General features: G+C 34.8%; 1 protein-coding gene across 1 annotated transcript in view; it reads right to left on the bottom strand.

The window, feature by feature from the left end:
* LOC108737634 (ecdysone receptor) overlaps positions 1 to 22,835 on the bottom strand; it is a 284,940-nt gene that overhangs the window by 180,940 nt on the left and 81,165 nt on the right. The window lies entirely within an intron of this gene.

The raw sequence follows: 22,835 nt of genomic DNA, 5'->3' as shown, positions 1-22,835 counted from the left end.
TGTAAGATCCAAGATTGTTAAACAAAATTAATACCAGTGGTGCACCACTAAGGAGGCTAAGGCTAAGAATATCAATGGACAAAATAAAAAGATCTGTGGAAAATCCTTTAAATCGCGTTTTTGATTATATACTTCGTTTGCTTTCTGTAGCGACCTTCAGTTTAACCGGCGCAAAGTAGAAAAGAACAGCATTAGGCCAGAAAAGGAAGGAGACAACTCTCGGCCAAACTCTTAACCGGTGAGAAGCGTATAATCCGTACAGTATTGCACGGAAAAATTGATCATTTTATCCACTACAGTTGCATTGCTCAAATGTACTGTTATTGGTACCATTTACTACTGAAAATATCAACGAGACGTTTATTTATATTTGAAGACATTAAAGGCTTTAACGCTTGTTTTCGACTCGCACTACTAGTCGTGATGGAATAAAACTTTTGGCAGGTACTGTATGAAAAAGTATGTTTAATGAACAAGAGTCGAGAGTATAATGAGATTTTTTCTCCCTACCTACGATTTTGCCAGCGCGCATCCAAGACATTGGAAGGGGCACATCGCTAGAGAAAGTAAATGAAGTATAAGAATAGTTTATCGTCATCATTATCAATCCTATGATGTATGTTTAGAGCACATTTTCTTTTAATTTTTTTGCACATAACAAAAGGCAGCGATGATTACAAATTGAGAATTATGTGGGAATTTTATAGTCCGTTTTTTGTTTCCATCTTCGTAACCACGCTCACCTGTACTTGAATCTGTGGCGAATGTATCATTTTATAGTTATTTTATTTAAATATTTCAATTGTTTTAACAATTTCTTAACAAATCTGTTGTTTCCCTAAATAACTTAAACTGACTGCAATAATTTTTGAACTTAAAGGATGTTCCAATTAGAATGGAAGAATGGAAAGGTCATTTGATAGTGCAGTGTATGGTGTGTATTCGTTTCTGAAGAAATGATTCTTTAAAATGACTCTTGAGTTTATACAAATTCGACTAACACGAAGGAAATATTAAAAGCCATAATTTTTTTTCGAATTAAGTATATTTCGACTTATTTTTGAGAGCCTTTGAAAAAATACATTCTCGACTTATCAGAGATGGAAGGAGATCCCTCTTGGCTGCACCACTGGTGGCCGTTATCTATAGAAATTCCCAGCGAAGTTCCTCCAAGTTGGCAGCAATCGGTGTGTGGGTAGCGCAAGCCGATCCATGTCGTAAATAAACGCTTTGTATGTATGTGTCTGTTTATATACACATTTACATACCTACATACAACGTATTATACACGCAGATAGATATTTGCAGCAGTCTGGGTCGTATTCATCAGGCTTATAGCCCCGCAGTGACTTTCTCAGGAACCGAACGGTCCAATCTGCCGTGCTGGCCGCGGACACAGCTAAAAATACTGCACTAAGCCAATAGGTTAGTGTGCTCGTTATGACTTTGAATGATTGAGATTTTGAAGGGCTTTGACATCGACGTACACCACGGTAAATCACGTTCACGTATCGGACCGTTTCAGGTGTGACGATGAGGTGTGGGCAGTAATTTTGGACAGAAATTTCAGCGGAAAAATTAATAGGGGGCGTACCTACTACATTATGCATGTATGGACTTCAGCGATGCAGACAGCTATTACTTAATATCTGACGAGATAATATATACTCGATTTTCATTATATAGGGTGTCCCAGTTATAACAATTAATATTTATACTACAGATACAGACACTTGGAACATAAAATGTTATAACACTTTTGACTTTTGAAACAAAATAAAAAATTATAAAATTATAACAAGTTTTGATGCCGGCCCTGCACAATCGCAAATTAATTACGATTGCCGGCTGATCGTAGAAAAATTCACCTTCAGTAGGTCGGAATCAGCTGCTTTTTGGGGTGATGTTATTGTTTATGTTTGGTATTAAGTTACGGATCAGCCGAGGAAAATGCACTCGCGTTAAGGTCCATTAGATGACAATATGTTAGAAAAACTACATAGCTATCACAATCGAAAATCCCATGATCGTAAACTGAATTGGACCTAATGTAGTCGAGTATTATATTCTTTTAAATAGAAAAGAAATTTTAACGACTACGGAATAGTTAGAAACGGTGCACAAACAACCCTCACCACCCAGCGTTTGGTAAAGGTTTGTATGATAATGTACTAGTGTACGAAAACAAATGTATGTGTTATGGTTGTAAAAGTTAAGATGCAGACCTACTTTGACCATTCACATGTGTTAAACGTTAGTTTTGCCTGGCAGGACTCATTAACCCCACGTGGAGTAATACAAAGATGTGTCCAGAAGGACCAAGTTGGTTATTTTGTTTTCATTAAATGTAAAAAGCTAAATATTGATATAACCTCGTATAATTACACTGCTGGAAGTGACTGGAATAAATACACATAATGTCATAGTTCCTAAGAGGTTGTTCAGTTTGTTTTGGATTGTTGTAGAATTTAGTTTGTTAGTGTTAGTTTATTTATTTAGTGGTCATTTCATGAAAGACTATTACAATAAGGATAATTAGTAGTGTGATAGTGCATTCTAGTAGGGTTCTTATTCAACCGTCAGTTGGTGGTGAATTACATTACCAATGCCTATCGTATAATTCGAAATATTCCCTGTATCTGGGCCAAAAATCGCAGCAACTGGGTACGTCGCTGTTAGTGTTGCATTGAAGCGAATGGCGGACAATTTAAACATTTTTTATAAAAGGTACGCATTTCTTTTTCACTTTTATCTTTTTTTTACAAGGTGGAAGTGCATTCGGTTTTATCCCGGTAGGTACTTGTTATATCCACACTAAATCAGCTGAGGTTGGTCGCCTAGATCCAGGCCCGTAATGAAACAAATTGTACGTTCAAATTTACAAAGACGATTTGCGAGCTCAATTGTCACTGGATTGAAAAATTGTATAACACTTCTTTGTTGTATTTTGTGTCAGGAAGCCATGGTTCCTTTTTTAATTATTATAAATGGGACACCCTGTATAGTCGATTTTCATTCTATAAGTACATGTCTACGTATGGTCTTATGAAGTTAAATCGTCATCAACGTGTGTGTTGTTCACTTGGCATTTGCAGTATTTATGTTCCATCCAAATCGATGAACTTTAATGCTAACTACCTGACGGTTGGTTATGTGGCAACCAAGTCTCGTTTTGTGGCGAAATAATGTTTTCTAGAACATTCAGGACAATAAACAGCGCACCAGCCGTTATGTAATGAAGGAAAGAGGTCAAGGGTAGTCGCGATTATTTTTATTTTATTTTTGACGGTGTTAAGAGCGGGTTATTCCCTACAGGCAAATGGCCAATTACCTCTGCATGTAGATTGATTCTGTTCTTTTTTTATGACTCCAGAAGAAACTTCAGACAGCAACTATTGTCAATATCAATATGAAAATACACGTGACCTTTCACTGTTATCATAAGGTCGTCAGCCCAAATACTGGTTGGAAAAGCTCTTCTACTTCCTCCTATCTTGAGCCAGTTTTCGCATTTCTTGAAAACTAGAGTGTCCCACATCCTTAACTTTTTGCGAACATTAATCTATTCTAAGTCTGTTTTAACCAATCTACTCCTGTTGCTTCTAGTATGTGTCTAACTACCCCATCATATCTGAGAAGGTGTCCTACCACCTATTTCACATGCTTAGTATTTATTGATTTCCTTCTATAGCATTACACTTCAAAAGCTTCCTCCATAACACTACAACTCAAATTCTTTCACGTTCCTACTCTTGAAATGTTACATCTTCTGTTAATATTATTTCCGATGACAACCTCTGGGGTGGCTGGAATGGGGCCGCTGCCGTCTTTCAAGAACTTGTCCCAACAATTTAGACTTTCACTACAGACCCTTCCATAATGGTTGAAGTTATGATTCGGTTCCTTCAATCATTAAAATTGAAATATTTTTTGTTTCTAAAACATATGAAAAGCTACACATTGGTAATAATAAAGGACTTCGTTTTACAGGAAGATTCTATACGTATTTCCGAGTTATTCTACTATAGTCCCATGAACGAAGCCTTTGCAGATGTTTTACTAAATTCTTTACTGGTAGCATGTCCTGCAGCGACTAGTTTCAAAAACATGTGGAAAAAAAGGTCCCATACACTTAGATCTTAAGCCGTCGTTTTCTCATAAAGATTCTCTCCTTTTGAAATAGGAAATCCTTATAATCGCAAAGAACTGTTTTAACTTAACATGTAGAACAAAATGCTTTTCTAATTCTTTTGAATACTTTCTTCCCTTCGTATTTTTCTGTCTCTACATGAAAAGCTGAACATTCATAAGTACATACGGGGGGTTCATCAATCGGAATATCAAAGGGATTTCCTTTTTCAGAAACCTTTTAACACAAATAAATGGTAAAGCATAGATAGGTGCTATTTTTTTAATTTTTATGTGAGCTATTATCTCCGGAGAATTTGCTAGTTTATTTATAAAACCACTGAATTCAAAATTAGGAAAATATTAAGGTATCCATATGTGTTATACCTAATGTTTCCTAACAATTGTACATAATTATGTGCTTGGCTAACGTATAGGAGGCTGAGGGACCACTCCCGAACGATGCTCTTTTTTTCTTAGTTTAGGTATGTTTATAAACTCATTTGCTTTTTTTTAATATTTGATACCTATACTAACAAACAAAATATTTTTATTTGATTGCTTAGGATAGTAACATTACGGTAAGACATTTAGTAGCTAAACATTAAAGAAATTTCACATTTTTGAAACAAGGTACGGAACCTTCGGCAGGAGATGTAATCTCGCTTATGACTTTCTTAGTTTTCTAATGCTTTACGTTCTGTGACGTGTAAACACCAAATTCAAGAACCAAAGAACGTTGTTATTGAGATGTCCTTCTGACGAAGCGAAGTGCCGAGGCGACATGGCGGCAACCTACTGATCTTTGTACACATGTTCGTTAAATTCCGAGAAATCATTAGAGTAAAAGTTCAGGGTTCAGGGAGCTTGTGTCTTTCTCTGCAGCGGCAAAAACGACAGCAGACTTTTCAATGTCGAAACCTTTACGATTAAACATTGCTCAGACAGCAGAAAGGATAATAATGGATATACAGCATCAAGAAGAAAACCGATCGAAAAACGCCCGAAGACATTGACGCTATTGTAATGAAAAGACATATTTATGTAACACGGTGTGTTTTTAGAGAGAAAAATAAAAATGGAAAAAGTGAAGGAATTGGAAATGGTTTATGAGAAAAATATTTAATAATACCTGGAAGGCTTTTCTTAATTCTCTCAATTGTTTAATCACTCCGATTGTAAGTTTATGAAAAATCATATTATCTATTAATAAAATTCTGTTCAAAGTGTAACGAATTATACAGAAACGTGGGTTTTCCAAACGTTATATTATACACTCTCTAATAGATGAAAAGCTAGAGATGGTGCAGTCAACATTACAAAATTTTCACTGTTGTGTGTTATGAAAGAAAAAAATCAAATGACGATAAATTTGACTTAAATTTATAGATACGTATGGACTTAATATAAGACGTTAAATTAATCATAATGTAAAATTAGTGCTAATCAAGCCCGTATGCTTTCCAATTATTGTGAAAAACATTTGTTTTTGTCACACCGCCTACTACATGTAGCGTCGGCCGTCTGATGTTTCTCATCGTTTATAATATTAAAAATATGAGCGCTTTTAAAATAAACTCGTCAATGACAACCGCCTTATTCACTTTATTGCCAGCTGTTTTGTAAGGATCGTGTAAATTTAAAGAGCCTTGAATCACTTCCTCCTGTTTGTTCTGGGTGTCCTTTGAACCGAAAAAATTCCATTTTCAACAGCCTCGACGCGCGAATTTAGTTATGCGCGATCACTACAGTAACTAATTTTATGTATTATGTTATCTTGTAGGAAAAATAAAGGATATCATACGTGTCAGACAATGCTAGTAAACAACAATTAATAGGTAAACTGTGTAAAAACGCCAACTAAAACGATATTTAACAGAAACATTTAAAGATCCTTAAAAATTATCCACAAGATGTCTCGATAAACAGTAGATATCGAACCAGCTTTTGAATTTAAAGCCTACTTCAAATCCTTTATTTAAAAAATTTAAATTTTCAGCAAATAATTGTTAAACAACTCCACGTCATTGTTCAAAATAGATAAGCGCAACATTTACTTAACGGCACTGTCGCAACATCGCAATAAAACAAGCTCAAATGAAATTGAAAACCAAAGAATACAACATCAGTTAACGTATAACCCCCACTATCTACTTAAGGATGTTTGGGAGGTATGTCAAAATGCTACGAGACAAATAAAAATTTGGAAGAACGTTCCTCATTCAATTCTAAAAATCCTGTAAAAATTACAAATCGATTCACTAAACCGTTAAANTTGACCATTTTATCCACTACAATTGCATTGCTCAAATGTGCTGTTATTGGCACCATTTACTACTGAAAATATCAACGAGATGTTTATTTATATTTGAAGACATATTAAAGGCTTTAACGCTTGTTTTCGACTAGCAGTACTGTTCGTGATGTAACAAAACTTTTGGCAGGTACTGTACAAAAAAGTATGTTTAATGAAGAAGAGGTTAATTTCTGAAGCCTGTTAAAATGACACCTTTTGGATTTATCCGCGTAACGTGACGGGTGACGCTGTGACGCTACACTTTTCGAATTTATACCTTAATAAATTTCCGTTCTACCGTCGACAAAGAATTTTTTTCACTGAACCGGTGCTGTTTTTCTTCAGTCTTTGAAATCCCGTAATTTACCGCACATATCACCACTTTATCTGACGAGAATCGTTTACCACGGTCTTTTTAACAGTCGATAATCGCTAGGAGTCAAATCTGGTAAATATGGCAGATGCTCAACTAATTCGAAGCCTGCCTTAGCTATTGTAAATGTTGCAATTACGGACGCTCAATATGGTGCATTATTTTGATCAAGAGAACACCTTTGCGTAACATTCGTTCCCTGTTCTGTTTATATCAACTGGTGTAGTTACATTGGCATAATAAGGACCTGTAATTGTGGTCTCTTTCTGTAGAAAATCTACCAAATTACATCTTCAGAATCCTAAAAGAGATGGTTACATCTTCGGCTGGGGTGAGCCCTGATGGGTTCATAAGTCTGTATTTTGGTCTCTACATCGTAATGATGGATCAAGGACTCATTCATTGTCACGAACCTCGCCAGAATTTTCTTTATCTTCATTTAATCACTGTTCATTGACACATTATACACATTTTTATAAGACTCTTCCAAACTTGATCGACAACTGTAGATAGTATTTAACTTAGAATTGAATTAGGGGCGGAACAAATCAAATCAGCCCTCGCATTCATCAGGCCTATAGTATGTGTATATTTTGACACATTTCAAGAAGAAGAAAAGTTATCTATTATTATACTCATTCTTAAATCATAACAGTTTCGATAGATTATTGACCAAGACCTTAATGTTTTTTACTTAATTAATATTTTTTCTTTACATTTTCTAGCGAAATCCCCTGCCAGTAGAAAACATTGGGCGGAAATACAAGCAAAGGAGGCGCATGAGGCGCATGGCCACGACGACTAAATAAGACAGTAAAATTCGACAACAAAAAAATAATAAACATATAATGTGCTACGTTTTTGTACAGAATATAACTTGGGACGATATAAACACTCACAAAAATGTATGTTCAGTGAGTTTGAAGATATAGACAATATATTATTACATCACATTTATAACTAATTCAGAATTAATTTGTGATAGATTGCAGATTTAAGATCTTCTTTATTAAAAATAAACAGTGAACAATTTGCGAATAGTTGCATGATGAATTCGCTAACGATAATATTAACAACTATTAATTTACTTGTACCAAGCATTAAAGTACGCTTACCCGATTCGTTTGAGATTATGATAGGTTATCTAGCTGTATTACAAAATGCCACCTTTTCGGATTAATTGCGATATGCATTTTGACGACAATAGATTAAAGCGACCCTGTATTCTCCTAAAATTAACAATGACTACTGGGCTACTGATTAAATGAAAAAGAAAAATTGCTTATTTTGCTGGTGCCATTTTACACAAGAGAAAGCGCATACAAAGGCGTGCCTATAGATCACATATTTGGCATGAAATTGAAGGAGGCGTACTATCACGTGACCTGTTCACGGTGACTGATTAAATGACAAAGGCCAAGAGTAACAGTAGCAAAGGGGTTATCGAACACAAAATATCGCTTGCTTACTAAATGTCATTCATAAATTATATTATTTATGTGGGTACGTGGAACGTCATAAACACTTGTTATGTCCAATTATTGTAAGATCCAAGATTGTTAAACAAAATTAATACCAGTGGTGCACCACTAAGGAGGCTAAGGCTAAGAATATCAATGGACAAAATAAAAAGATCTGTGGAAAATCCTTTAAATCGCGTTTTTGATTATATACTTCGTTTGCTTTCTGTAGCGACCTTCAGTTTAACCGGCGCAAAGTAGAAAAGAACAGCATTAGGCCAGAAAAGGAAGGAGACAACTCTCGGCCAAACTCTTAACCGGTGAGAAGCGTATAATCCGTACAGTATTGCACGGAAAAATTGATCATTTTATCCACTACAGTTGCATTGCTCAAATGTACTGTTATTGGTACCATTTACTACTGAAAATATCAACGAGACGTTTATTTATATTTGAAGACATATTAAACGCTTGTTTTCGACTCGCACTACTATTCATGATTGAACAAAACTTTGGGCAGGTACTGTATGAAAAAGTATGCTTAATGAACAAGAGTCGAGAGTATAATGAGCTTTTTTCTCCCTACCTACTATTTTACCAACGCGCATCCAATACATTGGAAGAGGCACATCGCTAGAGAAAATAAATGAAGTATAATTGTTGTTCTAACCTCAAAACGCAATAAGTTGCATTAGCGTCACTTGGATCTCGAAGTTTAAATATTCCAAAATTTAGATTTGGTGAGGCAATTCTGGGTTTAAATTTTAATTTAATAGGAAAAACTACTTTGAAAATGACTTTTCCCTGATGTAATTGTTTTGGTCTTCTACTCACGAAGTATTTCTCTCGGGAAGATTTTGATGAGCCGGTGATGAAACAAAAATAAGAATTGAATTATTGTCGTAAAGGAATAATGCTTGAGTAAGTTGATGAAGTTTTACAAGGATACCTCGGCGTGTGCCGGAAATTAAACAAACCTGCCTATATTGAAAGATGAAAGTAAAAGCGTACGCCAATGACGAAGCACATCCTCTATAAATTGATTGTAAACCAACAGTATGTCAGATTCGCTTGATAAGACTAAAGGATCCGGAAATGAATGTGATAAAAAAGGAAATAGGCTACAAAGTTGCTTACAACACAAGATTTAAATGAAATTCCAATTTTACAATCCTATTAAACAGAGCGACCTGGTTTTGACAAGCAGGAGCAAAAGTAGATTGGAAATTAACGACGAAAGAATACTTCTTTTTCAGTCGCTATTAGTATAATTGAAAATATAATTAGTATGACTGAGATATAATCCATTACTTAATAATAATTTATTTTTTCAATGACCTTTCAAAATAAAATTGCGTAAGTAGAGTGTCTTTCCTTATTTTATTATTCTTTCTTTAGAAATTCCAACACTGTTATCAGTTCTGCAAACATTCTTTCTGGCAACGCTAACGTAGTCAGTTCGAGGAGTGGTGATGAGAGCTAATAAATCCGAAATCACTGTTGTATTTGTATCTAAAAATACACGTCTAACACCTCGCAATGTTTCCGGGGTCAGCAATTCGTTCTTGCAAAATTTCCCTTGTGATATATTGTGTACAGTAAATGAAGATTGAACTCATTTTCGCAATGCTTTCCTTCATCCCTTGGAATCACCAAAATTTCAAACACAGGACTAAGCCGAATACAAATGGTTTTATTATGCATATAATTTTGTGACAGCATGAGTTATATAAGCATTTTATTTTTACCCCTTTTGCATATTTCTCATTTTTGAAACATCTGCGAGAAAATTAGGAAAATTTCCTTCTATGTAAATTTATAAATCATCTAACTAAATCGTGTTCTAATGTATATAGGTATCTGTGTATATACAAGGTGTTTCTGAAATAAGTAACATACTTGCAGGACGTGATGGGCACTATAAAACAAGAAAATTAAGTAACTGTTTGGGGATCCAAAGTCCACGGTTTTCGATAAAAACGTATTTATAAAGTACAGACAAGAATCAGCCTGTCATTGCAACGCTGCATTCAATAACCTGCCAGTTAGTAGCATCCATGTTGTATTTGGTATATCTTTTGTATGTTTTGTACCCAAATGTTGTTTGTTATTTGTTAACTTAGATTAAATATGATCGACGATGTATGTGTTTATAACAAGCCAATGTAGTTCTTTGTTATTTTAAGTCGAACTCATAAGAAGTAGGTCAATGTGTTAGCGTTATAGGTCAGTGCAAAATAGTGTATGTCAATTCACGCCCAGGACCGGCTTCGGATTACAACTTCGTCTTGTTTTCTGTCAAATTTCTTGTCCCTTAACCATGCTGCTTTATTAAACATGCGATTTCCTATTGCATCTATTTAACACCCTCCAAAGCTTGCTATTTATTTCAGAAACACTGTATATTAAGGGAAAAAGTCCTGACTAACTGAATCATCAACGCTAAGGCTAAACTATTGACCCTAAATAGCAGAAAATTTGTACAGACTTTCGTTTTAAGATATATACAAGGAATAAGGAAGGATATTTCGAAATTCAACCCTTAACGGGGTGAATAAAGGGGGGCGAAGTTCGTATGATACATTTTTATTTGTGAATAATTTAATAAACAAATATTTGTACTGTACTTTATTCTTAACAGTGCTCAAAAACACTGGATACTTTTTCCAACTTTGAAGACAATTTTGAAATAAAAATTCATGCCGTGTTGCCACCATTCGATTATTTTGCACTGTGAGGAAGATAANTTTTAGTATAGATAGTATTTATTTACCTCATGATATGCTGCAAACCCTAATTAATCACGAATTTCTAATTTTATGTACTCTTGTCTCCGAGTGTACCTACCAAACATCCTTAAAACCAGGGTCCTCTATTTTTCTACTTCTGTCTGATACTATTTCCTATAGCATCCTGTAGGTCAATAGTTAAATAGATTTACAAATTTACCTTTGTCCTTTAGCTGAGTAAGTCAATATGTCAACACTGGTCTTACCTGAAAAAGAAAACAACTTGTTATATCTAGAGCTCGCCGACGTATCATTTTTAAAAATAAAAATATAAAAACATAGAGAATAAAAGAACTATTTGGCCCTGCTGATGTTAAAACATGTATTACCTACTCACAATTACTGGTGTTATATCAAGTAGGTAATTTATTAAGTTAGAAAATCTTATGCCTTCATTAAGAACCGAACCTAGAGCGGAATGTTTAACAAGATTGTTTTAATAACACATACGAGTATGTTTACGTGTTACTAAACTTATTAGTCCTATTAGTCAAGTATTTAAATGCGTTTACGAGGTTGTTATATTTTCGTATAAATACATAATATATAATGTGTAACATGTATACAAGTGTAACCTGATATATTATTAAGCTTTACTACGGGTACCGATTAATTAATAAGATGTCATCGTAAAATAGCTACTTACACACACTAAACACTACAAATGTAGGTATATCACTTGTAAATATTGGTAGAAAAGGTTAGGAATGAGGAGGTACTATAAAGAGTAGGAGAAGATACCCACATACCCCTTATAAGACAGTCTCGTGGGGTGCACACAAGGCAGTTCGGCTAACCTCGTTGTGACCCCAGTTGTCTCCTTCCCAAAATTCTAGTCAGAACGCATCTCCTGAAAGCTAAAATATCCCACATCCCTACATATATTTGTCAACAGTATTTCTTCGATCCAACTTTTTCTTATTGACTGGCATACTACCCTCTGGTCTCCTCTTCATTCAAATACCTCCTTATTTCTAACAATTTCTACGAAATTTCAAATACAATAATTTTAATTACTAATTTTCATTGGGTTTTAGGTTTTTTGTTATACTTAATTAATTATTATGACCGGTGAACCCGGCTCATCTTTAATACATACCTTGTTGGGGAGCTTGGCTCACTTAACGAAAATTTTTTGTTGTTTTCGTCGGTGTACTGCTGTACCACATAAGTTTAATAATCCTACATACACAGTAATGAACTAAAAACTAATATTAATTGCTATTCAAAAAGATACTTGTTACTTGTTTAATGTATGAATTTGGTCTTCTGTTATTATTAACTAAAAGTGTTTTGATATCTTAAAACTAAACATACCTCGGCCACTACCCCCAAATTTCCCCAGATCAAGACCTACCCGAACAGTCCGTATGGTATGTCGTATGCACTACCAATAATTTAGGGAAAAACTTAATTCAAAGTAGAAATAGGAGACTGTGGTAAATAGTAATTAAAAATTAAAAAGAAGACTCACCCCTAATTACCACAAAAAAACTTTATTTGAGCGGACACGTGTTTCGCCACTTCATACGCGAGACGCGTTGATAATGCCCACGTATGAAGAGGGCGAAACACGTGTCCGCTCAAATAAAGTTTTTTTGTGGTAATTAGGGGTGAGTCTTCCTTTTAATTTTTCAAAATCTAATTGTTTGATGTCATTATGCAGCTGTATGAAGGTATTTACGATGGTACCCTTCTCGGTATTAAGGGGTTAGTACCGCAGCTAGGAGCGATAAAATCTTAACATACCTGTTAAAAATAACTAAATTTTTAATTTAAAGACAATAATATTTACGAAATTAGCAAAATGAATGCACCCTTGTTAGTATGCTTGTAAATGCGAAGAACATTCCACTCATATTAATTAATTGTTGATCTGTAACGAAGTTTACTATTATGTAGTTATCATTAAGACTTGTAAAAAAACAAATACAACCCAGACGTAAACTACATACGTTTATTTTGATATTTGAAACTGTATGAATGTAACCAATCGTATTACAAGCCATTCATTACGGTATTAATTACTGTTACTGCACAGCCACTACAAACACTGGCAGCAGCCAAAACGATAATGAGTCACACAATAATGAGAAGAATTGTTTCTTAAGCTTTAAGTTATTTTTATCTAAAAGAAATCTGAATTTACATTTATCTGAAATAATGCCATAATAAGTCTAAGACCCAATTCTTGTAAAAATGCCATCAGAAAGCTCTGTTAGCATTGAGAAAATGCCTACCAATTGAAGAGTTTTGTTTCTATTTGTGTAAGAAGTAAGTTATTTTCGTAAAACGAATCTTTCCGTTAAGGCTAAAATATTATGAAGCAGTCTTCAGATGTTACAATTTATGCGTCTACCCTCGTCCAAATTCTTTAGACTTTGTTTATATGAACGGCGCGATAACGCCTAGAACAAGCGACCCTTTTAATAACCACTGATGGCAAGATCTCTTTTATACAGACAGTCTTTCGTAAGTCGTCGTTAGTGGAAAATATAAAAATCAGAAATTCCAAATTTTCTCTTAAACCGTATACTTTTTTTTAGTATAGATAGTATCTATTTATTTACCTCATGATATGCTGCAAACCCTAATTAATCACGAATTTCTAATTTTATGTACTCTTGTCTCCGATTGTACCTCCCAAACATCCTTAAAGATTAAGTCCAATTTCACTCATTTTAGGTATCTTGGGTGTGGACCAATTTTACATTTTCATCTTGTATTTCGTGAAGCAATTGTTTAGTACGCAGTATGAGTCAAATCAACCAAAATACGCCCTCATTTGGCGTGACTGTAATAAATTAAATTATTCGAATTGAAAGTGAAACCATTTATTTTATGTGAATTAAATTGCGAAAGGCATTCGGCAATAAATTTCACATTCATTTTATAAAAAATACTCACCCACTGCTTCACCTATAAAAAAGTGTATAATTCGTTTGTATATTTATTTCTTAATCGGACATAGCATTATGATACTTTTTACNGGCGGTAAGAGATTTGCGGACAATGAAGAAGTAATCGAAGCTGTAAATGGTTATTTTGAGGAGCTTGACGAATCAGTCTATAGAGATGGCATTAATAGACTGGAACACCGCTATGAGAAATGTATCAGCCTTGGAGATTATGTTGAGAAATAAAAAAAAAAAATTTTTAAAAACCTTGTTTTTCTTGGTCAGGCCGGAAACTTATCAATCCACCCTCGTATTTAGCCATTTTCAAGTTTCTTCTTTTAAATCTGGTAGCATGCTTGACAATCCGTTGTCATTGATCTCTCGAGGCCGTCTTTCTTGTACATAAACGTAGGGGTGCGTCTAGTGTTTTCTTGATTTGATTTGTCCACCTAATGAGTGATCTGCCGCGTGTGCTCTGTCCTCCATCTTACTCTTTATTAGGAGATACTGAATCGCATCGTTGTTCCACCGTGGTAATACGTGACCGAAGAGAGATAACAGGATGCTGGACTGGACAGTAGGAGATGTTCAGTTCCTTCATTTGTAGAAAATTGCTACATTTTGTGGAGTGTTCAACAAGGTCTTTAAGAACTGACTTGTCGAACGGAATCCAAACAGAAATAGTAATTCATACAACGCTGTCTAAAGGCAACATGTAGAGTTGGTCTGTATTCTATTAAAATGGCGTGATGACGAGATCCAATAACCTGATGGTTTCGACAGAATACTGACCACCATGAAGTTTTTGTTAAAGATATTTTGTGTTTTAAGTTTTGTATCTGAAACGGATATGCAGTCGCTCATCTAGCAGCGACTTCAACGTTTTATATCCTTTTTTTGAACATGTAGTTTTTCAGTTCCCTTCCATTCTCTAGTCTTCTTGCTTAATACATATCACGCTTTAATGTATTTAGGTCATTCGAATTACGTATTACAGTGGTTATCTGTTTGAAATGGTAATGAGTTTAAGCGAGGGTGTTGGGTATCGTTATCAAAGTTCTCGAGTTTGAACTTGAGATTTAACGACATTATCAGAGTTTGAGTTTCAGATGAAGTTTTCATGCCGTAAAGATTAAAATAAACGCCGTGTGCAATTTTACGGCAATTTACCACAAACTGTTATTGTGTTTAGAAACTCTACACGCTACGTAAACCGGATACACTTCTTAAAAAGGCTCAGGAGTTAGACTATTAAAGATATTAGTTTTACACAAAAATAGTAGATAACCAATCTGCACTAGTTTGTGGGCAACTCCCGAATCTTATTCATATACCTTTCTGTCAGCTTTTTGTGCTTGTTTCCGAGACTCAAGTCGAGTGACATTTAATGATTTTAATGATGTATTTCAAGTTTATATAAGGGTAGCTTTCAATTTGCTTAATACGAACCAGAAAGAACAAGATTTCACAAAATATTTACCACAAACATCTATCACGTGGTTCCAGCTTTCAGGGCATTATTAAAGAGAACTATAAAAGTATTGAAATTATTACGGATTTATGACTTATATCAAGTAAAGTTCAAGTCGAGTAGTTACATTTCAAGTGGGTTTCTACTTGGAAAAATAAGTAGTTTTCAAGACAACTTGATTTTCTTCAAGACAACTTCATTTATCATTATATCATTTTATGACACAAGTACGAGGGTGGATTGATAAGTTTCCGGCCTAACCAAGAGATGACGCCACTAGGCCTACCTTGAGGTGACATTCTATAGTACCATCCTTGGATAGCTTGTAGCTATAGTTTCAGCCCGATCTCCTTGCTAGTGTAGGTTTGACANGAATATTCTTTGAGAATGAGTATAAATATTTACATGCCTAAAAATGTTTAAAAATTGGCATATTTATTAAGTTTGACCCCCATAACTTTATATGGGGGAGAGACCGCCACGAACTTTTAATGGTACAGTGGTGGGGGAGACCTCCTCTTTCGATCCCAACCACCCCCACCCCTTTGGGGGATTATGGCCATCATCTAGACCTTTACCAAAAATTTCTTCTATGTGGTCGTCGATGATCTTTGACACATTTAGGACATCAACGTGAACAAAACCGCCGGTAAAATCTAGTTTTCTATATCACAAGTGCATTCAATGTGTCATCGACGTATCATACATATATATATATTAGAATACTATTATCCAGGCTGCGAATGTAACTTTAACCGTAAATCTTTTGCATAAATGCTCGTGTTCTAATGGCATAAGACATAAGTTAATTATCTGAACTTGGGATCGTTATTTGTTGTTTGTACCTACATATACGCCGAGTGAGCTAGTCAGGCGTGAAGAAGAACACGACCAGAAGAGGGTTCGTCTAGATTAACGAGTGCCACCATCTGATATCTCCATCTTGCTCTCTCCTCTTTATTTACATTTAATCTCGGTGTAAATCGCGACCAGACGGCGGCAAAATAAATTATTGTTGATCGGAAACGAAGTAAACAGGTAAGTAAACAACGGTTTCCAGAACAGTGGTTAAGGGTTCGCATTCGGTATTGGAAAAAATTTATTAAAAATCATGAACTCGTAGCGGAAGAGCAAGTTAAAGTCAGCTGTCAATAAATATTTTGGGCATTTTTCGTATCGTTATCGAACGACATGACCACAAGGCTTAGCCACTTAGCATGAGCGAGAATACAGGGCCAATTATGGATTCGTATATGTTTTTCTGTGGTTTACTTGAATAACTTAGGCAAAAGCTGCACTCAGAGAAAACTGCAGAACAAACTTTTACAATTGTAGAACTTTTCATTACAACTAGTAGCGAACATAGGGACAGAAACAAGTTCTAGTGAAAATTAATTTAATATTCTAATTACTCTATTGTCTACAAACTGTTTGTCTCTCTACCACAACGTTAAAGAATATGTACTACAAGTTTCTCTTAAAAATTACTTTTCATTGTAGGATATTTCAATACAATAATTAGAAAAAAATTATACAAAATTGTAGAATATTTCTCTACAGCAATTAAGAATGAATTATACAATATAATGTTACGCATCTTTACAAAAAGTNTTGTAGCATATTTGTTTACAACTGAAACGCAAATAAATATTCAATAAAAATTGCTACATTTTATCTTTATATTTTCTACAAAATTTATTTAATCTGATTACATTTTGTAATGAAATTTACGAAGTTGTTGTTGTAAATATTTCATTCAAATTGTAAGGAATTCGTCTCAGCCTCTGTCAATATTTCTCCTACAATTTACTACTACAATTTTATAGTCAAATTTAAGTTTACCGTCGTTAGTTAACCTTACTACAAATTTGAGTTGCATTTTCTACAAAACGCCCTCTACAACGTTATAGTAATTTTTATTACAGCATTTTTCTGAGTGTGGGACAGCAATATTCTACGGATTATCTTTCACTCTCATCTGTCTTTATTTCATCAGCTTCACTCCCGCGATTGCTAGAAGAAGACTGAAGAAAGCCTCCCGCCCTATTCTCCGGCGTAGTCCGGAGGGACTGTTCGCCTACTAGCCTTAGTAGCTGGTGGGAATGGAGCACTCAAAAATTTTTTTTTCGTAGATACCGTTAATTGCCTGATGATACAAAAGTTTATGGACTGGCTACAACATGTACCCATAATAGATAAAGATGCATCCTAGTCACATGGTACGACCGTTGATAAGATTAAAAAAAGAATCCACCTTCGGTTACTTAGTTTTTGCTGTCTCCATCATTTAGTTCACACAGTCAATTTGAAGCATCCTGGAGCTCATGAAAGAAAGATTGTATGAAACGTGTGCTGTTAGTTGAGCATTCATTATGTAGGTCTGTCCCCAAGTAGTTTTCATATAGCAGCTGATGGGAAGATTACATCAGGGATTCAGGGTATCCATTGGAACATTTTAAAATAATCGCTGAAACACAGTGTTCAGTCTAAAAATAGGATGAACGTAAACAGATGGGGGGTCTCGAGGTCCTTCTAATATTAGCCGCGTTAGCACACATGCAAGCAAATACGAAACGCGTCTTATTAGCCAAGAAACTGTACAGACATACACTAGTGGCGAGTTGGAAACCTAACATAGGGATATTTTATTACATGCAATCAACAAAAGGCGACATCATGTTTTGTAAATTACGACGTGGTATGGGAAAATTTGTACAAATGCTTTCAGACTTTTTTCATATAAATAACTAGGTAATATTCGCAGTACTGCTGCAAGATGAAATGGGGAGAAACATTATGTACTATAACATGTGACGAACGGTCCCATCGGTCACTCGCTTATCAAATAATTTTTGCCGAATGATGAGGATACCGTAGATAGAAGGTTATATTAGAAAGAAAATGAGAACAGAGGATTCTACGGAAGTCAATAAGAAATAGGCTAGATAGGTTGGTAGGACACCTTCTCAAGTATGAAGGTCTAGTCAGAGACATATTAGAGGCAGAAATGAGAGTTAGGAGGGGTAGGTACACTTAGACTAGATTACTATTCGCGAATAGTTAAGGATGTGGGTTGTTCTAGCTCAGGATAAGAAAGAGTGGAGGTGCGTGTCCAACCAATCTTAGAACTGACGACCTTATGATAATGATGATGATTCATAGAATTGTGATTTTATTTTTTTTTTTTTTGATTATAGACCCAAGATGGTCATTTGCGATTGACCATTTTTGAGAAATTTGAAATGATTTTTTTTTTCTGGTGATTATTCCTCTAGTATGTACGATTTTAAAAAATAATTTTTACAAACCTGCTCCTAACTGTGCATGAACATTACGTCAACTTTGAACTATATCAATAAAGTCATTTAAGAGACCAAGTCTTGAATCGGGAAAAAATGGACCATCGCTCTCCTTCGGCTCGTTTCGTGCCAATAAAGTAATATGAATCAAATAAATCCATTTTAAAGCAAAGAGGTATTACGCTTTGTTCACAAAATTTTGATTAGTTTAGGGCATTTTTCAGATAGATGTGGTTGAAAAAATATATTCCACACATTCACCAAATTATTAATTTTCGTTCGTGCCACATAACGGTGACGAAGAAATGCGCAACTTCTATGCTCGGTGAATGTTTTGCCTTACCTGTATATACTGATACATCTAAGGACAAATGCACTATATATACCTACATATGCACGACTATCAACACATCCACATCTATCATCTATTGCCAGAGAGTTCCAACGCGATTAACGTTAAAAAACGTAAACACTGAATTACACACGTCACTTTGGTTCATATACCCCAGTTTAATTTGTGTATGTGTGTCGAAAAGGTCAACACTATAAAATATGAAAATGACACATAACTCACTCGTGTGAAGGCAGAATTCGCAATCGATAAGATAATTTCAAAATATGTACAATAAACAAAATTACAAACGTTACACATTACTATGCAAATCTGTATCCGATCGTTATGTCAAAGTGGGCAAAATATAACTGACTAAATTCGATATAATTTGACTATCAACTGAATTTTGGACTTCAGGCGCACAAAATTTCGCTTTTTCGCCGTTGGGAATACAAAATTCAGACTAAAATATCTCTTGCTGTTCGATTTAATTTCTTTGTCATTTAAATGTTTCCTACATCTTCACTTCAATACCTGTCTCATAGTAATTTATTTGCTATTATGGTCATCATAATGCACAGTGTAACAGAAATAAGTATCGAGGAAGTGATAGAGCACTATAAAATTTTTGGAGACTCATTTGGCTTTTTTGGTAAGTTTACTTACAACCACATGCAAAAAGGTAACGCACTATGAGAATACCTCAACGGTGGTGTAGAAATTTACCTTAATAAATTACAATTAAATAATTCGAAGTGGTCTGTATTCTGTCGAAACTGCCAGATGCGGATCGCGATTTCGATCTTTTTGGATCTCATCAGCGCGTCGCAGACATCTCCGACAGAACACAGACCAACTTTTACCTGCTCTCTTGACAGTGCGTTTTCGAAAATACCACAAATGGCGCGGTAAACGCCATCTGTAGTATGATGCTACATTTTAGGATTACGTAAGCTCCAACAAGGTCCATTTGTATGTATATCTACTTGCTGAAACGAATCCCGGGGTAGCTAATCTCAACGTTACTATAATCAAATAAAATAATTCGTAAAATGTTTTGTTGGAGCAGTCTGCGACGCGCTGATGAGATCCAAACAGATCGAAATCGCGATCCGCGTCTGGCAGTTTCGACAGAATACAGACCATTTCGAATTATTTTATTCGATTATGGTAACGTGCCTATCACGTTGTGGTTAGCTACGCCGGGATTCGTTTTAGCAAGCAGATATCCATATATTTAAATGGACCTTGTTGGAGCATACGTAATCCTAAAATGTAGCATCGTACTACAGATGGCGTTTACCGCGCCATTTGTGGTATTTTCTAAAACGCGCTGTTAAGACAGCAGGTAAAAGTTGGTCTGTGTTCTGTCGGAGCTGCCTGCGACGCGCTGATGAGATCCAAAAAGATCGAAATCGCGATCCGCGTCTGGCAGTTTCGACAGAATACAGACCACTTCGAATTATTTTATTCGATTATGGTAACGTGCCTATCACGTTGAGGTTAGCTACGCCGGGATTCGTTTCAGCAAGTAGATATCCATATATTTAAATGGACCTTGTTGGAGCATACGTAATCCTAAAATGTAGCATCGTACTACAGATGGCGTTTACCGCGCCATTTGTGGTATTTTCTAAAATCACAATTATCCAGATATGATGTTCATTTACCGACTAACGTAACTTACATTTTTTCTATCTTTTTATGTGCAGTACTGAATTGTTTGTTTATCTTAAACGTTCGATAATCGCTAATGTTTACATTCTGCAAACCATGTAGTTGATGCTTTTATGGCACCATGCTATTCGGAAGACACCTAAGTTGCCACGCACAGGACCGGCTTCGGATTGTAAGTGATTGTGATTTTCATAATTTTGTTTGCCCTTAACCACACTGCTGAACTCTCCGTGCAATTGTTAATGCATCTAATTTACACCCTCTAAAGTTCGGCATTTATTTGTTATTTCTGTTGTATCTTGTATAATAATATCCTATTACGTATATCTATTTATGCGGTTCTAGGGGAAGTTTGTATGAATGTCATTTTGTTAACCTTTGCTAGCGAAACAATATTATGATATTTGGACTGTTTGTTTGAGGTTAATAAGTACTTAAAAATATAAAAGAATTTTTTTTTATATAAAACCCGTGTAGCTCTATTTTAAAAGAAACTATTAAAAAAGTAGGTTTTCTGGCAAATATTAAATTCAAGACGTTCTAAAAGCGACTAAATATAAAATTAGTCTTCGGAGAAAATTAATTAGGCCTACTTATTTGCCAAGTACGCTTATTAGAAACGCTTAAGTCAATAAATATTGTGGAAATTCCAGGAAGAATATCTTTGAAGCAATAATTACGTCGGGCTTTACCGCGTTAATTTCTATAATTCTTCGTCCTCTTAAATGAAGACAAAGTCATAGTTTTAAAATTGAACAAACAAATGGCACGATGAAAGGACTTTTCTTGACTCTTATGCACAACCTTTTAGTATCAATATGAAGAAAATACATTCACAAAGATGATTATGATCTACTATGATCCTCCAGAATTTTCTATTTAAAATACTGTCTAGATTTGGACATATTTTCACTATACCAACCAAAGAAAGAAGTTTCAAAACCTCATCATTAGATACAATAAAGCTATACTTAAATGGAGCTGTAGGTGTATAAAAGAATTAAAGAAAATTTGGAGAACCAGTTGATTAATAAGCGATCTAATTGAAAAACTACCAGACTTTTGAGCAAAAAACATGATTTGGTATGAATTAAATTGAATACGATGAAGTCAAGACGCAACGGTGATGATGTGATTTTTTACTTTTTAGGTTTTATAACATCCATATTAAAGTTTGCGGATCTGATATACTCGAAACGTTGAGATTGTCGATGGATAATTTCATTTAGAAACAATTTAAAACCAATACAGTTTCTATTCGTTCCCCAGTAAAGATTTTAAATTATGGAATCAGAGTAATGTAAAAGTTTATTTATTATAAAAACACAACCAACGTTTTGTTTCCTATTGTGGGGCATTATCACTGCGCTACTAGAAATCAATAAAGGTTTACCTTAATTGTTGAGAATTTGGGACTTTTCACCTATATAATATTTGCAAGCCTGACTTAGTTTTTGTATGTTTTTTTTTCTGTACTGGTTCGCTATTCTAAGAATATACGTAACAAAAATACTTCTGTTCAAAATACAATTTGCTATAATATCAAGCTATACACAGCATACCGCCATCTACCGATATTGACTTCGAAATGTAATATTTCATATGTTTAACAGGCACCTTATGAACTTGTCGAAGAAATTTACAATAGTGATAAGCAAATAGGAACAAACAACACACACTTCGAGGATATTCTTCTAGATCCTTTTTTTTTCTGAATATTTCCAATACAAAAAATGTTTTGTTCCAAGAAAGGACTATAAATTAAAATTGGTGTAGCATATTCAATCTTGGTTTTATTATTGGTCTTGTTCGTTCGTTGATGGTCTTGGTTTTGCTAGTATAAAGACATTCTGATGGGTCTTGGTGTTGCTTTTTCGCAAGGCTGCAATATCATCACTAATGAAGATATTATAGGGTTGTTCGGAAAGTCATTTCGTTTTTTTTGTGGAAATGAAAGACAGTTTTCGTATAATAAACAAATACTTTATTAAATTATATATTGACCGTTCTGGTCCAACACCTTTTGTCATCTTTCTGGTAGTAGCATAATTCCACGCTCATAAAATTTTTGGTCTTTGCTGGCAAAAAACTGATCGAGGAGGTTTTTGACC

This window comes from Agrilus planipennis, unplaced genomic scaffold (assembly GCF_000699045.2).
Source record: "Agrilus planipennis isolate EAB-ADULT unplaced genomic scaffold, Apla_2.0 scaffold14, whole genome shotgun sequence".
Lineage (NCBI taxonomy): Eukaryota > Metazoa > Arthropoda > Insecta > Coleoptera > Buprestidae > Agrilus > Agrilus planipennis.
This window is presented reverse-complemented; position numbering and strand designations above follow the sequence as displayed.